We start from the raw sequence: 25,929 nt of genomic DNA, 5'->3' as shown, positions 1-25,929 counted from the left end.
TGCCCACTGCTCTGGGTGTGTGCGTGCGCGTGTGTTCACTGCTTCAGTTGGGTTAAATGCAGAGGATCAATTTCACTGTGCTTGAAGTGTGCATGTGATGAATATGATTTCAGGTTTTAGGTTTCTTCATAAAAGGTTTCTTCTTCATTTGCCCGGAAGTGATGAAAAGTTAAACCAGGCTTATCTCCACATCTGTTATTACATCTAAAAGCACTACAGGTCTCTGGCATTGCTCATTTAGATGTAACTTCCACAAGTTTATCTGGAGATGTTTACTGAATTTGGCTTACAATCACTTGCATACACTTGTGCCAGTCACTGGCAAACACAAAGCTCACCCAGCAACATGGCCACGTAAACAAATCTGCAGTTGTGATGACGTCACGTGAAAGTCCTCTATACCCAACTAAAAATTAGCTTCAACTTGAAAAAAAAAATTAGAGGCCCACTACATGGCGCTTTGAGGCCCACTAATGGGGCACAGCCCAGTGGTTGAGAAACACTGCTTGAAAGAACCATTTAAAAGAAGTATATGGATCAAAAATTTTAACACATTTGACTGGTACAGCTCTTACTTGTTGTGCTCTATGTTTTTTTCTATTCAGCTTTTAAGGGAGGCGCCATTTCTAGCCACTTCATAAATTTATTTTTGTTTCTCTTTTTTGTTTTCTGTGTAGTAACAGTAAATATTTTGAATAATCAAAGACAATATGAAAAAATATTATTTTTCTCTTAAGTGTTCTTTTCATTTTTCTCAAATTTTCAAAATGTAAGCTTTTAGTTGAAGTGCAAATTAAACAGAAACTAGTTTTGAATTAAAATTTTAGCTATAAAAGCTACAGTAGATAATACAACTTTGTTATATTGCAGAACAGCACAGGCATGTCTGGAACTTACAGGGTAAGAGTCATCTGCTATCAAGTTGATGCTGTTTTGCTTTTATTAAAAAAATATGAAACACTAACTGCACTGTACTCTTGAAGAAAATACCTTATTTCATAAAGGGACACTGACATGATTTGTTTAGTCCTTTACCCCACCTCTCATGCAATCATGCACAGTAATGACATCATCCAGAGTGTCCGACAGACTTCACTCACCTCAGACTGGTTTCTAGTGAAGTAACATTCTATGGTATCATATAGTTTCATACTTACTCATTTATGACAAGGTTTATTACATTAATTTGTGAAATACAGACATGAAATGCAGAAATAAGTTCTCGATTTTTTTTGATGCAAGAATGTTCAAAATACTCAGGGAAAGAATGGGTTTGCTTTTTTTCTGGCATTCTTGTCATTTTTTATTAGCAAGTGTTTGATAGATTGTCCTTGGCCAGTTAACAGGATCTAACATTAATGATTGCATTATCTGTTCAGTGACCGCGAGTTGGCCAAGTGGTTAGCATGTCCATCTCTCAATTGGGAGATCAAGAGTTCTACTCACGGTCGGGTCATACCAAAGACCATCATAAAAATGGTACCTACTACCATCTGGCAAGGCACACTGCAATACAGATGTGAGTGGGGAGTCAAACTCTCGCGGTTACCAGAGAACCAGCCACCCACTGTAACCCTAGCTATGTAATAGGTGAGAGGCCAAGGGCTATAGAAACGGAGATCAGAGCCACCCAATGGTGCAGGAAGGACTTTTGACTTTTTTCGATCTGTCCAGTGAACTCAATTCAGTGTCCAACTTAATCCTCTTGAAAAGCAGTTCCTAGATTTTTTTCCAATTATCTATCTATCTATCTATCTATCTATCTATCTATCTATCTATCTATCTATCTATCTATCTATCTATTGATGCATATTTATTTATTTGCTTGTTTTCAGCAGGTCTATAACATGACTGACAGGAGGGATGAAAATAAAATAAAGCACTCTGGCAACCAATCCACATGCTTTGATTAAACTGTTTAGAAATTATGTCATATCATGTTCTCCAAATTTCTCTATAATCTGTAACAGTAAGAACAGAAAAGTATTGATAAGTACAACTTTAAACAGTGCAAGAATTAATTATTTGGAAAGTTAAACTGCTAAATACATCAGTTTTAATTCCATGGTATTTACTTAGATTAGATTAGATTAGATTAGATTAGATTAGATTAGATTAGATTAGATTAGATAAAACTTTATTGATCCCTTTGGGTGGGTTCCCTCAGGGAAATTAAGATTCCAGCAGCATCATTACAGATAAACAGAGAAAAAAAAATAGAGAAACCTTTAGATAAAATAAATTAAGTATTTACATATACAAATATAAAAAGAATAAGATATGGGGAAGAGAGGAAAGGGGAAGGAGGGGGAAAAAGGGGGGGGAAGGGGGGCCGGCAGCAGGAGAGATATTGCACTTTATATTGCACATTATATTGCACATTGTCCGGTATTGCTTATTGTTAGGCTAGGCTACTGCTCCTTCCCATCCTCTGTCCTCCTGTTACCCCTCCTCCCCTCCAGAGAGGAGTTGTACAGTCTGATGGCGTGAGGGACAAAGGAGTTTTTAAGTCTGTTTGTCCTGCACTTGGGAAGGAGCATTCTGTCACTGAACAGGCTCCTCTGGTTGCTGATGACGGTGTGCAGAGGGTGACTGGCATCGTCCATGATGTTCAATAGTTTGTCCATAGACCTCTTCTCTGCCACCGTCACCAGAGAGTCCAGCTTCATGCCGACCACAGAGCCAGCCCGCCTGATCAGTTTGTCCAGCCTGGATGTGTCCTTCTTGGATGTGCTGCCCCCCCAGCACACCATGGTGTAAAAAAGGACACTGGCAACCACAGACTGATAGAACATCCACAGGAGTTTCCTGCAGATGTTAAAGGACCGCAGCCTCCTAAGGAAGTATAGCCTGCTCTGTCCCTTCCTGTATAAGTGTTTGGTGTTGCAAGTCCAGTCCAGCTTGCTGTCCAGCCACAGCCCGAGGTACTTGTAGGAATCCACAGCCTCCGCTTCGACTCCCTCGATCAGAACTGGTCGCAACCTTGGTCTGGACCTCCCAAAGTCAATGACCAGCTCCTTGGTCTTCAAAGTGTTGAGCTGCAGATGGTTCCTGTTGCACTACACAGCAAAGTCCCTCACTAGGCTTCTATACTCCTCCTCTCTGTCGTCACTGATACACCCAATGATGGCTGTGTCATTGGCAAACTTCTGAATGTGACACAGCTCCGAGTTGTAGCAGAAGTCCGTGGTGTACAGGGTGAAGAGAAGAGGGGCCAGCACCATGCCCTGGGGTGCTCCAGTGCTGCTAATCACAGTGTCAGATGTGATGTCCTTCAGCCTGACATACTGCGGCCTGTCAGTGAGGTAGCTGGAGATCCAGGTGACCAGGCAGGGGTCCACTCACATCCTGTTCAGTTTGTCCTGAAGCAATAGGGGCTGGATGGTGTTGAAGGCCCTCGAGAAGTCCAAGAAGAGGATCCTCACTGTGCCATTTCCCTTATCCAGATGCAAGTGGGCTCGGTGTAGCAGGTAGAGGATGGCATTTTCCACACCGACACCTGCCCGGTACGCAAACTGCAGACAGTCCTGGGCATGTTGTACCTGGGGTCTGAGGAGGCTGAGGAAGAGCCGCTCCGTCTTCATTAGATGTGAAGTGAGTGCCACTGGTCGGAAGTCATTCAGCTCGCTGGGCCAATTCTTTTTGGGAACTGGAATGATACATGATGTTTTCCAGAGGGTGGGCACTCTCCTCAGCTGCAGGCTAAGGTTGAAAATGCATTGGAGTGGTTCACCCAGTTCAGCAGCACAGGTCTTCAGTAGTCAGGGACACACCTTGTCCGGGCCTGCTGCTTTCCTGGGGTGAAGCTTCCTCAGTTGACCTCTGACCTGGTCTGCAGTAATGCATAGAGGAGTCTGTGTTGAGGTGGGGGGGGAGGGGGAGGAGGGGGCTGCTGTGATGACTAGGAGGAGGTGTGTTGAGGGAAGAAGGAGAGATGGCTGCAATGAGGGAGAGGGTGGGGGGGGGACATGGGCTGGTTGAACCAATTGAAAAAGTAATTCAACTCATTCGCCCTCTCCGCTGTCCCCGCAACGACTCTGGTCTTTGTATTGTGGCCTGTGATGGTTTTCACACCTTCCCAGACCTCCCTCATGCTGTTCTCCTTCAGCTTCTGTGCCACCTTTCTCCTGTAGCTGTCCTTAGCTTCCCTCATGCAGCGTTTTTGTGACACACACAAAATGTATGGTCACAATTTGTGTTATTTTTGGGTATGTTTGTTCATTTAGGTGATTTATGTATATACGCTTTAATTATCAGTGTTGCCAGTAGGAGGCAGTGTGGCGTGTTGTTCTGCTGTTGGACCCTCTTGAGCGGACTTACGTTTTCCTTGGTTCATTCTGCTGAGCGAGGCTGAACTGGACAAACACAAAACGCCAACTGTGTCATCTTTTCTCCTGTTCATACAGGTTCGTGAAGTATTAAAACTTATCATAAAACATGTACATGTTAGTGAATGGTTAATGTGTAAATTGACTCGGTTTTGAACGAGTGAAATGTGTATTTGTGTGTGGGTTTTTTTGAATAAGTTTAGTATCTCAGGGTGGCGCCAACCAATAACTTTCTTTGTTGACATTAGCAAGTCTTAGTCTAGTTTGGCTCCAGTACACCACAATATTGTTATGCAAATAAGCTGTTTAATTATTTAATGTGTGTTGCTATTATTTTTATGTTCATGACAAGTAATGTTGGGAGATGTTATCTTTGCCAGCCAGCAGCTCATACATTTTTGGTAACTGATATATTAGCCATTTTGCTATTGGTGATTTGACTATCTTTTATGAAAGGCGAATTCAAATATAAGGCAGTGAAAGGACTGGATAATAAGCTATACTGATATACTGATTGAACAGAGGGTTATTGTACTCTTAGGTGTAAGTGAATAAGTAAGTGAATGAAAATGTGTCTGGAAAAGAGGATATACAGTACATAATTTTATTTGTCTTATATTATTTATGTATTTGAGATGATCTTTGTGTAAAATAAGTTTGAGAACTGGAAATATACAGAAGGACATGATGAGATTCACTTTGCATGTGAGTAAATAAAGCATTCTGCTGAGCGAGGCTGAACTGGACAAATGCAAATGCCAACTGTGTCATCTTTTCTCCTGTTCATACAGGCATATTATCTGTATTCAGGCTCCCAGCCGGGACCTGTAACAGATATTTGGGGGCTCGTCCGGGATCGGCAGCGACGAGGAGTCCGACAACTGCTGATCCAGTGATCCATGAACCTTGGGCCAGAGTGACGACACGTTGTCGGAGTGAGAGATACTACAAGGGTGCAACTTCCAGGCGAGAGAACCACCGAGGCAGAGGGTTCGGGCTAAGAGAGTGCAACTCCACGTCTCCAGGACACCGACAATGTACAGCATGTCTGTCAATGAAAGAAAGAGACTGGTTTGGACAATAAAGAAACAACTCCACAACCTCACAGCAAATGAAATCTTCAGGCTCACGCAGGACATCGGAACAGTGGACTGGCTTAGTTCAGATAAGTTGGAAGAAGATGAGGAGAGTTGTTTTGATTATTTGTCTGCTTACATGGGTAGTGACACCCTTTTAGAGTTGGAAGATGAAGGTATTTCATGGTTAATGCACCTGAAAGATCAAATAGAGCAGATCATTGAAAAGCGTAGTGAGTGTCTCGCGACTCAACATGTTAACACTGAGACTGAGAGTGACAGTACAGTCCTCTTGCATTCACTGCCCATGGACAAAGCGACTGCTAATGTAAATGTTAATACTGGGTCAATGCTAACTGAAATGTCTGAGGTGAATGCTGATACTCAGGAGCCTAATATGCAGAGGTTACTCAATAGTTATGAGGAGCTTCAATGTAAACTCCTCCAGCTTAACCTCCCACTTCCTTCTCGCACTACAGACCAGCAGCTGGTGAGTCCAAGGGACCACAACAAGCCTGACAGGCTGAGCACTAACAATTCATCTCAGTATTTACCCTACTCCAGTGCAGGAAAACCGTCCATCCAACCTGGTAGGCTGAACACTAACATCTTACCCCCTCACCTACCCCAGCTGGGCACAGAACAGCCCATTCACGCTGGTGAGACTGTGATAGCATTAAGAGATCTGCCACTGCTTCAGCGCAGGGAGTTCAAGATACATGGAGGGCAGATAGGTGACACAGCATCAGAAGTGAGTTACAATAGCATCTGCAAGCAAATACTGTAGATGAAGGACTGAGAGACAGACACACAGACAGTGAGGTTATTAGAGGGGTCATGCGCATAATCAGACCTGGAAACTTCAGGGATATGCTGATTAATAAAGAGGATATGACTGTTGCGGAGTTGAAAAGTTTTCTCCAATCTCACCTTGGTGAAAAGAGCAGCACAGAACTATTTCAGGAACTGATGTGTGCAAAACAACATGATCATGAGGCACCACAACAGTTCTTATACAGGATGATCGGGCTGAAACAGAAGATAACTTTCACCAGCAGACAAACCAGTTCTGTGGTTAAGTATGATGCATCCACAGTACAGTGTGTGTTTCTGAACACCATCTACCAAGGCCTGAGTGAGAAGCATGAGGATGTGAGATGAGAACTAAAACCTCTCCTGTCTGACCCCACAGTGTCTGATGAGTCACTACTAAGGCAAGTGATCACGACTACCAGTGAAGAAAGTGAGAGGAAGCGGAGACTGGGTCGCAGCTTCACACGTAAAGTGACGCAGGCTTACAGTACTCAAGCCAAACCTGAAAAGACAAACAAAGGTAACAAGAACACTGAAACTGAAAGTAAGGACAAGACAATTCAGAGGTTAACTGCCCAAGTTGAGGCTTTAACTCAGACCATAGACTCGTTGAAGCAACAAAGGACACAAACTCATGCACCTGAACAGCCATACTCACCTGTGTACAAGTACCCCAGTGACCATGCTAGGCCACATAAGAGACAAAAACCGGACTTCCGGTTTGGGCCATGAAGGGGTAGGCTGCGTGTGTGAAGAGCTCTGACCGAATTTGCAACTTATGTGACCAAATGTAATATTTTACCACAGGACTTGTGTGATTAACGCACATTAAAGCATTAAACAACCCCGAAAAGCGAATGGCTACCTCCAAAACAAAACAAGCTTCTTCGACGATGACCACGCGCACAGTGGCTAGTAAGCTATCCGCCATGGCATCAGAAGCTAGCTCTCCCGAAAGCGACGGAATAACCATGACTCAGCTGGTGGAAGAATTGGCCAAGCAGCGAGAAAGTTTGAAAGAAGATATTTCTGCCCTTATTCAAGATTCACTGGTGCCGTTACAGACTACAATGAAGGCTTTGGCAGAAAGTGTGAACTCTGTGCAACAACGACTGACGGAGGCCGAATCACGTACAGGTGATAATTTTGATAAGATATGTGCACTCGAGCCAGCTGTGGAAGCTCTGATAACCCAAAATGCGACACTGTTGGATCGGATCGAAGATTTGGAAAACAGATCACGCCGCAATAACTTGAGGATTATAAATGTTCCAGAGAGCAGCGAGGGTGTAGAGAATGCAGTTAACTTTGTGGCGAACTTGATTATGGAGGTCACCAGTGACGGCGAACATGCGCTATTTGGCTCGGCTCCAGTTCTGGAGCGCGCGCACAGAGTGGGCACGAAATCCGACCAAGACCAAGATGTCCATCCAACACCGCGACCCTTCCTGGTATGTTTCCAAAGTCACCAGGAAAAGGAGCGATTACTTCAATGGGCAAGACAGAACACAGTCACCTATCAAGGCGCTACACTGAGAATGTATCCAGACTACAGCGCTGCCCTGTCACGAAAACGCGCAGACTTCAACCCTGTTAAACAAGCATTCTACAAAAAAGGTGTCAAATTCCGCCTGCGTTATCCAGCTGTACTACGAGTCTTCCACAAGGGAAAGACATTCAATTTCAACACACCGAAGGAGGCACGGGCTTATTACGATCGACAGGTGGTTGGTATGGAGGAGGTCTGATGATGCGGATGGTTCGCGCGCGCCTGATGGAGGGAGACCGCTTCTCAGCTTGAAGGACGTTTTGACATGTCAGTACTCTCGAACTTTAACCAGCGCACTTTAGTCAAACTAACTGATGAGCATTATTGGCAAATAACCGAGCTTTTTTGTTTTCTTTCTTCCTTTCTTCACTTTTCCCTGGTAAGTGCCTTAAGGCTGCCTGTTTTTTTTTTCTGTTTTTCTCCCTCCATTCTTATTGTCTTTCTTTGAGGAGTTTGTCAACTGATAGCCTATGTTGGATGTCGCTTTGCCACTGTCTGCCGACGGTCATGGACTACTTTTCCCTAATTTAACAGTGAACGGGACTGCAGTATAGACTAGTCGGTAATATATTTATCGTGTGCTTTTTCATTTAAAATTTAATTTGAAGATGGTTTCACTTACTACCAGTTATCAATGCTATTAGGTCACAGGTTCTCCACAGCTTAGAGGAAGAGGGTGTACCGGAAGGTTCAGGAGTTAGAAGAGAGCCTGCAGTCTGCCCATGTTCAAGGGGCGGGCATAGGATTTGTTATGTTTGGGGTTAATGGGAGGGTTATTCCTGAGGAAGCATCATTGTTTTCTCCTATTGATCAGGGATTTTGTACTGCTTTTTTATTATTCTTTACTAAGTTTTTGTTTGGTATTGACAGACGCTTTGGGGAGCACATCCCACTCTTTATTTCTTTTAATTTTTTAAACATGTCACATGACGGGCGGCACGGTGGTGTAGTGGTTAGCGCTGTCGCCTCACAGCAAGAAGGTCCTGGGTTCGAGCCCCGGGGCCGGCGAGGGCCTTTCTGTGTGGAGTTTGCATGTTCTCCCCGTGTCCGCGTGGGTTTCCTCCGGGTGCTCCGGTTTCCCCCACAGCCCAAAGACATGCAGGTTAGGTTAACTGGTGACTCTAAATTGACCGTAGGTGTGAATGTGAGTGTGAATGGTTGTCTGTGTCTATGTGTCAGCCCTGTGATGACCTGGCGACTTGTCCAGGGTGTACCCCGCCTTTCGCCCGTAGTCAGCTGGGATAGGCTCCAGCTTGCCTGCGACCCTGTAGAAGGATAAAGCGGCTAGAGATAATGAGATGAGATGAGATGTCACATGACGCATAACACAAATAATGTCAGGGCGGATATAGGTGTAATGCCAACACGTTTCATTACCTGGAATGTGAAAGGAATGAATGGGCCTAATAAGAGGGCGAAGATTTTCTCTCATTTAAAAAGGCTACATGGAGAAATTATTTTCTTACAAGAGACCCATTTGAAAATAGCAGACCATATCAGGCTTAAGAAGAACTGGATAGGACAGAGTTTCCACTCTCACTTCAATAATAAATCACGGGGGGCTGCCATCTTGATCCATAAAAAAATTTTGTTTACACCATCTAAAACCATCTCAGACCCCCAAGGACGATTTGTTATAGTATCTGGGTTACTGTTTAACACTCCAGTGATATTAGCAAGTGTCTATGCCCCAAACTGGGATGATGTTAGCTTCATACATAAACTTACCTCTCTTTTCCCAAACTTAAACAGACACAAGCTTATAATAGCTGGCGACTTCAACACGTGTATGGACCCAGCTCTGGACCGCTCCAACCCTAGGACTGTGGTACGCTCTAAAATGTCTTTAGCTCTTGCTGAGTTTAACGACAGAACGGGCTGTGTTGACCCTTGGAGGTTCTTAAATCCTCAAAAAAAAGAATTTTCCTACTTTTCACATGTCCATCACACGTATAGTCGTATTGATTTCTTCCTCATTGATAAGACACTTCTCCCTTTCACAAAGAAGATCGAATATAATGCAATCGTCGAATCTGATCATGCACCAGTGTCCATGGATATTGCTTTCTCTCAAAATGTCACACAACCAGGTGTCTGGAGATTAGACAGGTCCCTACTGTCTGACAGTCGCTTTTGTGAAATCATTGGCAAAGCAATAGAAGAGTTCATATACTTTAACAGGTCTGAATCCATATCCCCATCTATATTATGGGAAACGCTCAAGGTTGTTATAAGAGGGAAGATTATTTCTTATTCTATTTCATGCAGCAAGGAGAGAAAACAAAAAGAAAGCGAACTACTGAAATTAATAAGACACGTTGACCAACAATATTCCATCACCCCAACTCCTGAGCTATATAAAGAGAGAGTTGCACTGACAGCCCAATATGACTTATTGTCAACTGAAAGAACGGAAAAACACCAGCTTTGGCTAAAGGGAAACTATTATGAACATGGAGATAAGGCAGGTCGTCTTCTGGCTTACCAACTTAAATGTCAATCTGCATCTCGCTTAATACCTCAGATACGTACCATATCACAATCCCTGACCATAGACCCAATAGAGATAAATGACACTTTTAGAGATTTCTATTCCAACCTATACACTTCTTCTGCCCCATATGATAACTCTAGCATGATGACTTTCTTAGACAACATTCATTTCCCACAAGTAGATACAGAAGCCAAAGACAGCCTTGAAGAAGCCATTAAATTACAGGAGGTAGTTGACTCCATTCGCAAAATGCAGAGTGGTAAGTCACCTGGGCCAGACGGCTATACTGTCGAGTTCTATAAAAAGTTTTCTTTTCAACTCGCTCCCTTGCTCCTTGATATGTTTAATCACTCTTTTGATCAGAAACATTTACCGCAAACTTTAACAGAGGCTTCCATTTCGCTTATTTTGAAACCAGGCAAGGACCCGAACGATTGTGGGTCATATCGACCTATATCTTTGCTTAACGTTGATGTTAAAATCTTAGCTAAGCTGATAGCTTCAAGACTAGAGAATGTTACTACAACTATCATTTCAACAGAACAAACTGGTTTCATAAAGGGTCGCCAGTCTTTCACTAATATCCGTACGCTTCTCAATGTTATTCACTCCCCTGCATCCAGAGAGACTCCTGAAGTCGTCGTCTCCATGGACGCGGAGAAAGCATTTGATAGGGTGGAATTTGCTTATTTATTTACTGTATTAGAGAAATTTGGCTTTGGCTCAAACTTCATATCCTGGATTCGTTTATTGTACACATCACCTAAGGCATCAGTAACTACTAACAAAATATCATCCAAACAATTTTCTCTCTCAAGGGGTACACGCCAAGGCTGTCCCCTGAGTCCACTTCTATTTGCAATAGCTATTGAACCCTTATCAATAAAATTTAGGACAACTCCCTACATTTATGGTATACGCAGGTTTAGTATCGAACATAAAATCTCTTTATATGCTGACGACTTGCTTTTGTATATTTCTGATCCAATATCATGCATTCCTAATATTATTAACATCCTTAATGACTTTGGACTTTTCTCTGGTTACAAACTTAACTTCTCTAAGAGTGAATGCTTTCCCATTAATCATCTGGCCCTTCAGCTACCAGACAATGCGTTCCCCTTCCATGTATCAAAGTCTGGATTTAAATATCTAGGCATACATATCACCCGTGCCTTCCCAGATCTCTATGAGAATAACTTCAAACCCCTCTTGCTGAAATTGGAAGCTGATTTTAAGAGATGGGCTGGCCTATACCTATCTCTGCCAGGTAGAGTTAGTTGTATAAAAATGAATGTCTTACCTCGTTTTCTATATCTGTTTCAATGTCTTCCTATATTTTTGTCTAAATCCTTTTTCCAATCTTTAAATAAATTAATTTCATCTTTTCTTTGGGCAAATAAAAATGCTAGAATACGCAGAGAGTTTTTAGAAAGGCCCAGGGATAAGGGGGGCCTGGCACTACCTAATATGAGAAACTATTATTGGGCATCTAATATTCAAAAAGTCATATATTGGTACCAAAATCCACAACCGGATTGGTGTAAGATTGAGGCAAACTCATGCACCTCTACGTCACTTCCTGCTTTGGTCACTGTTGGATTACCACTGTCACCCTCCAAATTCACTTCTAGCCCAGTGGTATCCGCTACACTGAGGATATGGTCACAATTCAGACAACACTTCAAACTAAAGGAATTTTCTATATACAGCCCTATCTGTAACAATCATCTTTTCCCTGCCGCCAGAACAGACCATACCTTCAATGTATGGAGAAGGAAGGGCTTGAATGCCTGCCACAGCTTCTATATAGATGGCATCTTTGCCAATTTCCATGACCTCTCTGCCAGATTCCATTTACAGAAATCTGACTTATTCAGATATTTCCAAGTCCGCCATTTTATTCAAAGCCAGAGTCCAGCATTCCCTGACTTTCCAGCAGACTCAGGACTTGAGAAAATTTTGCGTCATCCTACGCATTTGGGGAGCCATATTGCAAATATTTCCAATATAATAACCTCTCTTCAGGAAACATCATTAGATGGGCTAAGAACTGCATGGACTGAAGAACTTGGTTTTGAGATTCCTGGATATTTCTGGGAATGTGCTCTGGAAAGAATTAATGGAACATCGTCCTGTGCCCGGCTTAGCCTGATACAATTCAAAGTCTTTCATAGAATTTACTACACTAAATCTAAACTTTCAAAAATTTATGACAATATTAATGACAGGTGTGAGCGCTGCAATTCTGCGCCAGCAAATATGACTCATATGTTCTGGACCTGCCCTAAGTTAATTGAATTTTGGTCATCTATCTGCAAAACACTAAATGATGCATTTCACACTAAAGTAAAACCATCTGCAGATATGGCCATCTTTGGAGTATTGGTTGACGAGCACACACTAACCATTGACAAGATGAATGCTTTTGCTTTTGCATCTTTGATAGCCCGCAGGAATATAGTTTTACATTGGAAAACCCCTGAACCACCTAAAGCGTCTGTCTGGCTCACTGAATTAATGTTTTTCTTGAAATTAGAGAAAATTAAATACTTTACTAGAGGTTCAACAAGACAATTTCACAAGACATGGGACCCTTTGATTGAGCACTTTAAAAATCTTAAAACCCTTCCATAAACCTATGAAGCCCTGAGATATACTATTGATCCGGCCTAACTAATGACATGTTTATGAATAGGTAATGACCCAATTGTCTGTCATTATTATCCTAATTTATTTTTTATTTATATTATTATTTTGTTTTTAGTATTATTATTATTGACAATTATATGTTTCTTGTTTGTTTGTTTTGTTATTATTATTTATTTATCTATTTATTTTCTCAAGTTATTTATTTAACTTTTTGCACAGTCAGTGTATTCTATTTAACTTGACATTCTATACTTATGTGTTTCTTTTTGTCTTTCACAGCAGTATACGAGTGTTGTGAGTGGGGTTTGGTTGTTGGGGGAAAAAAAAAAAAAAACGAATCTAATTCAAGATATTGTAACTAAATGCATATCACTTCAGCTTTCTTGAATAAAAAATATAATGCAAAAAAAAAAAATAAGAGACAAAAACCCTACAGATGTCCCCAGTGTGTAGAGCAAGGTCTGTCTACCTGTAACCACTGTTTCGCCTGTGGGGAAGAAGGCCACCGTGCTGTAGGTTGCCTGAGGAAGTCCAAGCAGCCAGGAAACGGGCTTCGGTCATGGCGGAGGGACGACCTGTGACCGCACCCAAGTCCCACAGTGATATTCTGGTGTCCAAGACTGCGGAGGTGAGTTCAGTTATTTCACCCCAGTCACCCACACAATTGACCAGGTCACAGACAAGGTAGCTCCACTAATTGGGCACAGATCCCTGCTCAAATGTAGCCTCGCTGGCTATGCTGTCACTGTTTTGTTGGACACTGGAGCCAATGTGAGCCTTCTTGATTGTACCTGGACAGAAAAATACATGCCCGGCCAAAGAATACGACCTCTCAGTGAGCTCATCGACAAGGATTTGGGCATCCTGGCCATCACAGGAGATGAAATACCCTATGATGGATGGGTGGAGGTAGTAGTCAACCTGCAAGGCAATGATGATCCAGACCTGTCTATTCGAGTGCCATTCCTGGTGAGTTGTATACAGCTAGAAAGGCCCTTGGTGGGGTTCAATGTAATTCAAGAGCTTGTAAAGGAACACCAGAGTAGGCCCAAAGTTGTGTCTATCCTCATCAATCTCCTCGCTGGGGCCATGGAAATTGACAGCGTCAGGGCTGAGGCTATAGTGAGCTTTGTGCAGACCCAGAGACCTGATGATGAATATGCCATGGTGAAGTTCGGTACCAGGGGAGCTATCATCCATCCTAGTGAAGTGGCCCATGTCAAATGCCAAGTCCCAGCCGATTTACATCCCTCTGACTCATTGGTGTTATTTGAACCCAAATTCAACAGTCTGCCATTGGAGAAACTGGACATCAGTGAGGGACTAATGGAAATTCATCAGGCCGACCGACCCTATGTTGAGGTGCCTGTAGGGAACCACACAGACTGTGAGGTGATACTACCTAGCAGAACAGTAATAGGCAGTATCGAGCCTGTTGAGAAGGTTGTAGAAATAGACCAACTAGAGAGTCACAAGAAACACCAGACCACAGCACATGGCGCTGACCCTCCTCCTGCCTCTAAGTCAAGCGGTGGCAACTCAACCACACTGTGGCACCCTCCAGTTGCCCTCAGCCATCTAACTGAGGAACAACAGAAGGAAGTGAAGCAGATGTTGTATGAGGAATCTGTAGCGTTTGCTCAGGACAATGACGACATAGGATGCATCCCCAGTCTCCAAATGAACATCAACCTTAAGGATGATATTCCTGTCCAGCGAACCTATGCATCTGTTCCAAAGCCACTCTATAAGGAAGTCAAGGAATATGTCCAGGGTCTACTCGCCAAAGGGTGGATAGTCAATTCAAAGTCACCGTTTGCTGCTCCTTTGGTCTGCGTTAGAAAAAAGGATGGAACACTTAGGCTGTGTATTGATTATAGACTACTCAACCAAAAGACTGTGCCAGACCGACACCCCTTACCTCACATTCAAGACCTAATTGATACCCTTGGAGGTCACAGCTGGTTCACCATCTTGGACCAGGGAAAGGCCTACCACCAGGGTTACATTGCTGAAGGTTCTCGCCACATGACTGCATTCATCACACCCTGGGGTCTATACGAATGAGTGAGGATACCCTTTGGCCTCTCCAATGCTCCAGCTGCTTTCCAGAGGAGCATGGAGGAAATGCTAGACAGCCTGCAGGATGAATGCTGCATTCCCTACCTGGACAATGTCCTTTGTTATGGCAAATCCTTCGATGATCACCTTGAGGGAGTGAGACAAGTCCTGAGGGCCCTACAGCGTCATGGTGTGAAGCTAAGACCAACAAAATGTGAGCTCTTCAAACATGAGGTCAGGTATGTGGGAAGGCTGGTGTCTGCAGAAGGAGTGAGGATTGACCCTAAGGATCTAGATGCCATCCTAGCCCTGGGGGAGAAGACGCCCAACACGGTGGGAGATGTCTGAAAATTACTGGGATTTCTCAGTTATTACAGGACATGCATCCAAGACTTCTCCCGCATTGCCAAACCCATATATGAGTTGCTGCAGTTAAAAAAAGGCACAGCAGAGAAACTCCCAGTACAACTGAAGAGGGGCAAGGGTCCACAGCTCTCATCCAGGACCCCAGTTCAGTGGACAGAGGGACACCAGGATGTCCTCCAACAGCTCATAAAAACTCTGACCAACCCACCTGTGCTGGCCTACCCCAACTTTGATCTGCCCTTTGTAGTACACACTGATGCTTCTGAGCAAGGACTGGGTGCAGTGCTGTACCAGCACCAGGATGGGAAACTCGGAGTCATCGCCTATGGATCCAGAACCCTGTCTCCCGCTGAGAGAAACTACAGGCTCCATTCTGGTAAACTCGAGTTCTTTGCTTTAAAGTGGGCAGTCTGTGAGAAGTTTCGTGACTACTTGTTCTACGCGCCCCACTTCACAATCTACACAGACAATAACCCGCTAACCTATATAATGAGTACAGCCAAGCTGAACGCTGTCGGCCATAGGTGGGTAGGTGAACTCTCAGACTTTAGCTTTGACATCAGATACCAACCAGGAAAAAGCAACATTGATGCCGACACCCTTTCACGTCTCCCGTTGGACATTGATAAGTATGTGGCTGAGTGCACTGAAGAACTGTCCGAAGAAACTGTCTGTGCAACGTGGGAGGGCAGTCAAGCTGCAGAGAAACAAGACATCCCTTATGTGGCCACTCTCAATCTGGCATGAGACCCAGAATCCCCTGGGATAGGGCCGCTACCCACTATCGACCATGAGGAGCTGGTCAGGGCTCAGAGAGAGGACCCAGCAATCGGGCCACTAATAAAACTGAAGGAGACAAAGGACCTCTTGTTGAAGGAAGACAGAGAAAGAGCGAATGGTCATCTGCGAAAACTCATGCATGAATGGTGCAAACTCCACATTAGGAACAACCTGTTATACAGACAGACCACGCGGCGACAACAACTTGTCCTACCAACAAAGTATCAGGCTGTGATTTTAAAGCACTTCCATAATGATATGGGCCACGTGGGCACTGAAAGGGTACTCACATTAGCGAGAGACAGGTTCTACTGGCCCTTTATGAAAAGAGACATTGAGGCCTATGTCACCAGGAGATGTCCCTGCATCAAGAATAAGAAGCCAGTTGCCCATATCAGAGTGCCAATGGGCAGTATAACCAGCACTTCACCACTGGAACTGGTCTCCATCGACTACATGCACTTAGAGACCAGCAAGAGTGGATACGAATACATCTTGGTTGTTATAGACCACTTCACCAGATTTGCCCAAGCGTATCCAACAAAAAACAAGTCTGGCTGAACAGTTGCTGAGAGAATCTTCAATGACTTTATTCCCCGCTTCGGGTATCCGTCACGGTTACACCATGATCAGGGTAGAGAGTTCGAGAATGAGTTGTTTAGAACACTATGACAGCTGACTGGTGTAGGTCACTCCAGAACGACGCCCTACCATCCTCAGGGTAATCCAGCAGAATGTCTAAATCAAACCCTGCTCCAGATGTTGAGAACCCTAGGAGAGAAGGAGAAGGGAAATTGGAGAGAACATTTGCCCCAGATCATACATGAATATAATTGCACTAAACATGAAGCCACTGGCTTTTCACCATACTATTTACTGTATGGACGTCACCCACGCCTTCCTATTGACTTGTTGTTTGGTCTGTCCACTGAGGAGGAGGCAGGTTCTCCCAGCGGTTATGCAGAGAAATGGGCAAAGCGAATGAGAGAAGCCTATCGAGTTGCCTCAGAAAACAGTCACCAGTCCAGTGTAAGGGGCAAGAGGTACTACGATCGTCACCTGAAAGGGGTCATCCTGCAGCCTGGTGATAGGGTCTTGGTCCGGAACATGGGTGAAAGAGGTGGTCCAGGGAAGTTAAGGTCCTACTGGGAACAAACCGTGTATGTGGTCAGGAAATGAGTGAATGATAGTCCCATCTATAAGGTGTCCCCAGAAACTGGTGGAAATAGAATCCGGGCTCTTCACAGAAACCTCCTACATGTTGTCAATGACCTTCCAGTTGACCCACCCCTGCAGACACAGACAACACAACCTAGAGAGAGGAGAGAGTGAAACAGACATGTGAGAACACAAAACCAGAGGGCACCACCCCCGGATAGCGATTCAACCGACACAGATGATGAAACTCTTGTGCCACGGTACTGGTTGAGAGTCCCAGTACAAACAGAAATGGGAAAGAATACTGTGGGACCTACCTGTCAGTCTCAGGGAGGTTCAGCTGACATTCCAACTGCAAAAGGGTTCAAACAACCCAGGGTCATCTTACCTGCGAGGGGGAATAGCAAAGTACAGCCTCAAGCAACCCAACCTGTGAGAACTGACAGGCGAGAAAACACCAGTGTTATCATACTACAAAGAGAACCCACACAGGAGGAACCAGAAGTGCAAATCAGTGAGGAACACCTACCTGTAGACCAAGCACAGCTGGGAGGGTATGAGTAGGAGCATGAGGAAACAACACCCAGTACGGATGGAGGTGGTGGCCCTGTAGCCTCTGAAGCAGTTGACACACATGGTGAATGGATCAGGAGGTCCACATGAGATAGAAGGCCCACATGGATATTGACATATGAGCCCTTGGGTCAACCCTCGTACCACCCCCAAGCCAATTGTAACACAGTGGGAACCTACAGGCCAGTATCAGTTCCAGTTTGGGAAATGCCACCATATCCAATGGCCCATCATGCACCTGCACAGATGTTGTCATATTCCCCACCGTACCAAATCCGACCTTATGCCCCAAGCATGCAATATCCCACACCACTGTTTGTGTACTGATCCACACATACCTACTTACCTGGTACTGACCTAATACTTACCTTTGGGGTTTTGAAAGTGTTCATGGAATGTAAAATGTTTGAAATGTAGAATTATGTGGATGTCTGGAGCCATTTTTATTTTTGTCGGGGAGCGTGTGACACACACAAAATGTATGGTCACAATTTGTGTTATTTTTGGGTATGTTTGTTCATTTAGGTGATTTATATATATATATATATATATATATATATATATATATATATATATATATATATATATATATACTGTAATTATCAGTGTTGCCAGTAGGAGGCAGTGTGGCGTGTTGTTCTGCTGTTGGACCCTCTTGAGCGGACTTACGTTTTCCTTGGTTCATTCTGCTGAGCGAGGCTGAACTGGACAAACACAAAACGCCAACTGTGTCATCTTTTCTCCTGTTCATACAGGTTCGTGAAGTATTAAAACTTATCATAAAACATGTACATGTTAGTGAATGGTTAATGTGTAAATTGACTCGGTTTTGAACGAGTGAAATGTGTATTTGTGTGGGGTTTTTTTTGAATAAGTTTAGTATCTCAGGGTGGCGCCAACCGATAACTTTCTTTGTTGACATTAGCAAGTCTTAGTCTAGTTTGGCTCCAGTACACCACAATATTGTTATGCAAATAAGCTGTTTAATTATTTAATGTGTGTTGCTATTATTTTTATGTTCATGACAAGTAATGTTGGGAGATGTTATCTTTGCCAGCCAGCAGCTCATACATTTTTGGTAACTGATATATTAGCCATTTTGCTATTGGTGATTTGACTATCTTTTATGAAAGGCGAATTCAAATATAAGGCAGTGAAAGGACTGGATAATAAGCTATACTGATATACTGATTGAACAGAGGGTTATTGTACTCTTAGGTGTAAGTGAATAAGTAAGTGAATGAAAATGTGTCTGGAAAAGAGGATATACAGTACATATTAATTTTATTTGTCTTTTTTTTATGTATTTGAGACGACCTTTGTGTAAAATAAATTTGAGAACTGGAAATATACAGAAGGACATGATGAGATTCACTTTGCATGTGAGTAAATAAAGCATTCTGCTGAGCGAGGCTGAACTGGACAAACGCAAACGCCAGCTGTGTCATCTTTTCTCCTGTTCATACAGGCATATTATCTGTATTCAGGCTTCCGGCCGGGACCTGTAACATTTTGCCTCCTGCTGTGCTGCTTTCATTGCCTCCCTATCCCTGCTCCTGAAGGCAGCCTTCTTCCTGTTGAGGACAGCTTTGACTTCCTGTGTTACCCATGGCTTGTTATTAGGGTAACACCGTACAGTCTTAGCGGGGGAGACCACATCTGCACAGAAGTTAAGGTAATCCGTCAGACAGTGTGTCAGCCCCTCTATGTCCTCACAGTGTGGGCTAAGCAGCACATCCCAGTCCGTGATATCATAACAGTCCCTGAGGGCATCTTCTATTTCAGGGGACCACCTCCTTATGGAGCTAGTTGTTGCAGGCTGCCTTTGAACCAGGGGGGTGTACACGTTAACATCTGGTACAAGGTGTGTTAGCGATGTCTCCGTAAAGATAAATAAGCTGCTCTCCCGGTAAATCCGCTGGTTGTTCAGAGCGGAAAGCTCATCGACTTTATTCGGCAGCGAGTTCACATTCCCCATGATAACAGAAGGAATGGATGGTTTGTAGCGCTGCTGGTTGTCTGCTAGCCTAGCCTTTAGCTTAGCTCCAGCCTTGCAGCCCCTGGGTTTCCTCCTCAGCTCGGCCGGGATGGGGTGTCGTATCCCGGCTCATCCCATTGTTTTCAGGGCCAGCAGCTCCTCTCTCGAATAAGAGAGAAAACTGGCTCTTGGTTGCGTGTTAAAGTTAAATATATCCATGTTATATAGTAAAACACACTATGTCTTTGTAAGAAGAGCAGAAAAGTAAAAAAAGGTGGAAAAAAGAGGTTTAAAGAGCTAAAAACTACAGAGCTACTGGAGAGGCAGCCGTCTCACACAGCGCCCATACTTATGCATCAAGACCAAAGATAAACATGGATCACCTAATAAAATAAACTGAAAAGGTCTTCTGTACGTAGCACTGTAGTGAAATCACCAGTAATTAAACATTATTCTTGATACATCTTTACTGTACATGTACGGTATGCCAAAGGCCTGTGATAACCACCAAGAACCTCACCTGTACTAGTTGACAAGAACCACTTTCTTTCTTTGACCTTTTCACAAAAACTACTTGTGGAACAGAAGATTCATGAAAGAGAGAGAGAGAGAGAGAGAGAGAGAGAGAAATGTGGAAATCAGAGAGCCACAGATATGGAATAATTGTCCATGAAGAATAAGAAAACACCTCCAGTGGCACAGCATCATCAGAACTGTATGACTGAGGAGTCGAAAAAAAAAAAGTCACCAGTAGGAATGAATCCAGTTTGATTGTGTAGCATGCTCACATCAGGGGCCCAAATATCCAGTGAGGAATGTCTGAGCAATCCTTGATCTTTAAGGACCAAGTTCATCAATTCATGGGTGCAGTTCATTCACACTCAGTTGGACGCTTACAGCATGATAATGCACCTTATGACAAAGCCCATTATTATTACTGAATGCTTCAAGAAACTCACAATGATTTTTCATTTCTCGTTGCCTTATTGGGCATTTGTTTGGATGAGATGGAAATAGCTGTTCACAGGAATATTGCTCAGCTGTTTGCAGCAACTACAACCCCGATTCCAAAAAAGTTGGGACAAAGTGCAAATTGTAAATAAAAATGGAATGCAATGATGTGGAAGTTTCAAAATTCCACATTTTATTCAGAATAGAACATAGATGACATATCGAATGTTTAAACTGAGAAAATGTATCATTTAAAGAGAAAAATTAGGTGATTTTAAATTTCATGACAACAACACATCTCAAAAAAGTTGGGACAAGGCCATGTTTACCACTGTGAGACATCCCCTTTTCTCTTTACAACAGTCGGTAAACGTCTGGGGACTGAGGAGACAAGTTGCTCAAGTTTAGGGATAGGAATGTTAACCCATTCTTGTCTAATGTAGGATTCTAGTTGCTCAACTGTCTTAGGTCTTTTTTGTCGTATCTTCCGTTTTATGATGCGCCAAATGTTTTCTATGGGTGAAAGATCTGGACTGCAGGCTGGCCAGTTCAGTACCCGGACCCTTCTTCTACGCAGCCATGATGCTGTAATTGATGCAGTATGTGGTTTGGCATTGTCATGTTGGAAAATGCAAGGTCTTCCCTGAAAGAGACGTCATCTGGATGGGAGCATATGTTGCTGTAGAACCTGGATATCCCTTCCAGCATTGATGGTGTCTTTCCAGATGTGTAAGCTGCCCATGCCACACACACTAATGCAACCCCATACTATCAGAGATGCAGGCTTCTGAACTGAGCGCTGATAACTTGGGTCGTCCTTCTCCTCTTTAGTCCGAATGACACGGCGTCCCTGATTTCCATAAAGAACTCCAAATTTTGATTCGTCTGACCACAGAACAGTTTTCCACTTTGCCACAGTCCATTTTAAATGAGCCTTGGCCCAGAGAAGACGTCTGCGCTTCTGGATCATGTTTAGATACGGCTTCTTCTTTGAACTATAGAGTTTTAGCTGGCAACGGCGGACAGCACGGTGAATAGTGTTCACAGATAATGTTCTCTGGAAATATTCCTGAGCCCATTTTGTGATTTCCAATACAGAAGCATGCCTGTATGTGATGCAGTGCTGTCTAAGGGCCCGAAGATCACAGGCATCCAGTATGGTTTTCCGGCCTTGACCCTTACGCACAGAGGTTCTTCCAGGTTCTCTGAATCTTTTGATATTATGCACTGTAGATGATGATATGTTCAAACTCTTTGCAATTTTACACTGTCGAACTCCTTTCTGATATTGCTCCACTATTTGTCGGCGCAGAATTAGGGGGATTGGTGATCCTCTTCCCATCTTTACTTCTGAGAGCCGCTGCCACTCCAAGATGCTCTTTTTATACCCAGTCATGTTAATGACCTATTGCCAATTGACCTAATGAGTTGCAATTTGGTCCTCCAGCTGTTCCTTTTTTGTACCTTTAACTTTTCCAGCCTCTTATTGCCCCTGTCCCAACTTTTTTGAGATGTGTTGCTGTCATGAAATTTCAAATGAGCCAATATTTGGCATGAAATTTCAAAATGTCTCACTTTCAACATTTGATATATTGTCTATGTTCTACTGTGAATACAATATCAGTTTTTGAGATTTGCAAATTATTGCATTCCATTTTTATTTACAATTTATACTTTGTCCCAACTTTTTTGGAATCAGGGTTGTACATAACACAGCCATGTGCACACTGTACAGCTTTTCCAAACAATTGTGTATAATTTATCTCATCTCATTATCTCTAGCCGCTTTATCCTGTTCTACAGGGTCGCAGGCAAGCTGGAGCCTATCCCAGCTGACTACAGGTGAAAAGCTGGGTACACCCTGGACAAGTCGCTAGGTCATCACAGGGCTGACACATAGACACAGACAACCATTCACACTCACATTCACACCTACGGTCAATTTAGAGTCACCAGTTAACCTAACCTGCATGTCTTTGGACTGTGGGGGAAACCGGAGCACCCGGAGGAGACCCACACGGACACGGGGAGAACATGCAAACTCCACACAGAAAAGCCCTCGCCAGCCACAGGGCTCGAACCCAGACCTTCTTGCTGTGAGGCGACAGCGCTAACCACTACACCACCGTGCTGCCATATATAATTTATGCCAATGCAAATTCATACTAATCTGAAGGCCAAAGAATGTAGCAATGGCAATTAGACATGTATCCCTAATAAACTGGTTACACTAATAACATACATATTCAGTAACTGTTTCATCCTTGTCAGGCCTGCAATGGCTCCAGCCTCTATCCCTGAGTGCACGGTGGGAAAATTCTACCTAGGATCGGATACCAGTCTATCGCAGGACACCATACAACAACATTTAATGCCTTTGGCTTTCTTGCTTGAATCCCAGGACTGTATTTATCTGGTACTGCCCTGTTTAACTCTGCAGGCATCATTATTATTCCCTAAAGCAAAGACGTGTGCCCCTTAGCTGTGATAAAACATACAACAGAAATAAAATTTTATACCACAGCACCTTTTCAGGGCACATGGAGTTACCTCTGACTTTCACTAAGGAGGCGGCATCTTCTGAATCCTACATGACTGATTGCCTCACCATTACTGAAATGTGCATGTATAAAAGATACAAGGGATTTTACAAGCACCTCACAAAGCATACGGTGGACTAATAATTTAACACTGAACACAGAAAAAATATATATTGCCCACTAGCAGAACTCTAGCAGTTTCTCAGCAGTATGACACAGAAGACCCATCCAGCCCAGAATCAGAGGTTCTGTATTGTTGACATTTACATAAAAAACTACCTCAGTTCACTCTTATTTCAGAAATGTAAATATGAATGCATGTCTATTATTATGGCATATAATACAGTGATATACAATTATTTATTATAACAAATACAATTAGACATGAACTGTTTGTGATCTGAGCACTGCAAACTCACAGTGGTATCAAATGTTTATAGTCATGTGAGAAAAGGTAAGTAAATCTGCAGAAGAATAAAAGCCAGATTTGTTGTGATTGATTTTAACCAGCACAGGTCCTCTCAAAGAGGAGATAAAAATCAGAATATTGAATGTTACACACACACACACACACACACACACACACACACACACACACACACACACACACACACAATTCCAGCTACATCAGCAAGAAAAAGGAAAGGGAAGCAATGAAGGACTGGAAGAAGGTACAGGCAGTTAAAAAGGACAGCAAGGAGCCAAGAATTTCAAACCACATTCATCAATCACTGTTCTTTACCCCATCCCGCTGTTCTCTGTCTGTCAGTCATGCTCGCTCTCTCTCTCTGTCTGTCTAAGTTTCCATCCAGCAAGTTTTTTAGCATAAACTGATCTATCTATCTAGAAGAAGAAACAACCTTTATTCATCACATGCACACTTCAAGCACAGTGAAATTCATCCTCTGCATTTAACCCATCTGAAGCAGTGAACACACGCACACACTGAGAGCAGTGGGCAGCCACACCAGAGCGCCCGGGGAGCAGTCAGGGGTTAGGTACCTCGCTCAAGGGCACCTCAGCCCAAGGCCGCCCCATATTAACTTAACTGCATGTCTTTGGACTGTGGGGGAAACCGGAGCACCCAGAGGAAACCTACACAGACACAGGGAGAACATGCAAACTCCAAACAGAAAGGCCCTCGCCGGCCGCTGGGTTCGAACTCAGAGCCTTCTTGCTGTGAGGCGACCGCGCTAACCACTACACCACCGTGCCGCCCACCTATCTATCTATCTATCTATCTATCTATCTATCTATCTATCTATCTATCTATCAATTGATTGAGTGTTTTGTTAAATATCACAATCTGTGAAACATACGTAAGGAACAACTGTGAAATGTGAATGTGTGCATTCTGATAAAATATCTTTTGACTCAATGCCCGGAAAATATCAATAAAAACATTCAGATCATGTTCCAGATATTAATTATGTCTTAACTTTTTCTCTCTCTCTCTCTCTCTCTCTCTCTCACACACACACACACACACACACACACACACACACACACACACACACACACAGATTTTCATTGTCTCAGCTTGGGCCTTAAGGAAAGGAATTATTCACTGTCAGATGATGCTACTGCAGAAGTGAAGCAAAGGGCAATCTGTGCTGATATAAGCAAAATCAGGATAGCAATCACACACACACACACACACACACACTTTACTCCTGCCTCCCTTTTTCATGCCTTTTTTTTTGTGGTCAACATAAAGCACGTTTAGCATATTGCCAAGAGAATAACACTGAAGAAAAATAAATAAAGCCTTAAATGTAAGAGTGGTCAATCAAAATCCCCCAAAGCAAGCCCAGTATAATAATAATAATAATAATAATAATAATAATAATAATAATAATTATTATTATTATTATTATTATTATTCACCCTTCCTCAGCCACATAAGATACTTTTATAATTTAATACAATGGCTTTTTATTTCCAAATGTTTATAACGAACCTTTTTTTCCTGACTAAAGATAATTTTCAGTGGGTGTGTTCTCACAATTTGGTATGGGATTTGAGTAAGTATGTGATTTGAGTGTATATTTTAATATATTAATATATTAATTAATATATTAATATATTAATTATTAATATTAATATATTATTATTAATATATCATATTAATATATTAATATATTAAACCATGTTAATATATATTAACATGGTTTTAATTTAATTTAAAATCTAACGAAGGGAAATTATCCAGTCTCCACTGACAAAACTCAAAATTATGCGAATTCCAGAGGAAAACTATAGAACTGTTAACACAGTGTGCATGTCAGAAGGCTTACCCACATCTCCCTCTGCCCTCTTCACTTGAGTGGGAGGCACCCAAATCACATGGAGAGAGAGTGTGTGTGTGTGTGTGAGAGAGAGAGAGAGAGAGACCTCCACACCCTCTTTAGCTGAGCACCATTTCTTGACTAATTGCAGTGTTCCTTTCCATTGTGTGAGCCACACGCAGACTGCAGATAATTGCACATGTGTAGCCTCTCACTTTTTTCATTCTCTCTCTTTTTCTTTTGCTTGGAATTAGTTCTTTTCTTTAACCTTTAGCAAATGACATGTGATTGAAGCAAATGACTCCCACGCTGTCCGCTGATT

General features: G+C 43.0%; 1 pseudogene; it reads right to left on the bottom strand.

The window, feature by feature from the left end:
- Positions 1–17,373: 17,373 nt before the first annotated feature.
- The window catches only part of LOC132884592 (SH3 and cysteine-rich domain-containing protein 3-like), a 137,069-nt pseudogene continuing 128,513 nt past the window's right edge, over positions 17,374–25,929 (bottom strand).

The sequence above is a fragment of the Neoarius graeffei genome, chromosome 4 (assembly GCF_027579695.1).
Source record: "Neoarius graeffei isolate fNeoGra1 chromosome 4, fNeoGra1.pri, whole genome shotgun sequence".
Lineage (NCBI taxonomy): Eukaryota > Metazoa > Chordata > Actinopteri > Siluriformes > Ariidae > Neoarius > Neoarius graeffei.
The sequence above is the reverse complement of the archived record's forward strand: the minus strand, read 5'-3'. Positions and strand labels throughout refer to the sequence as shown.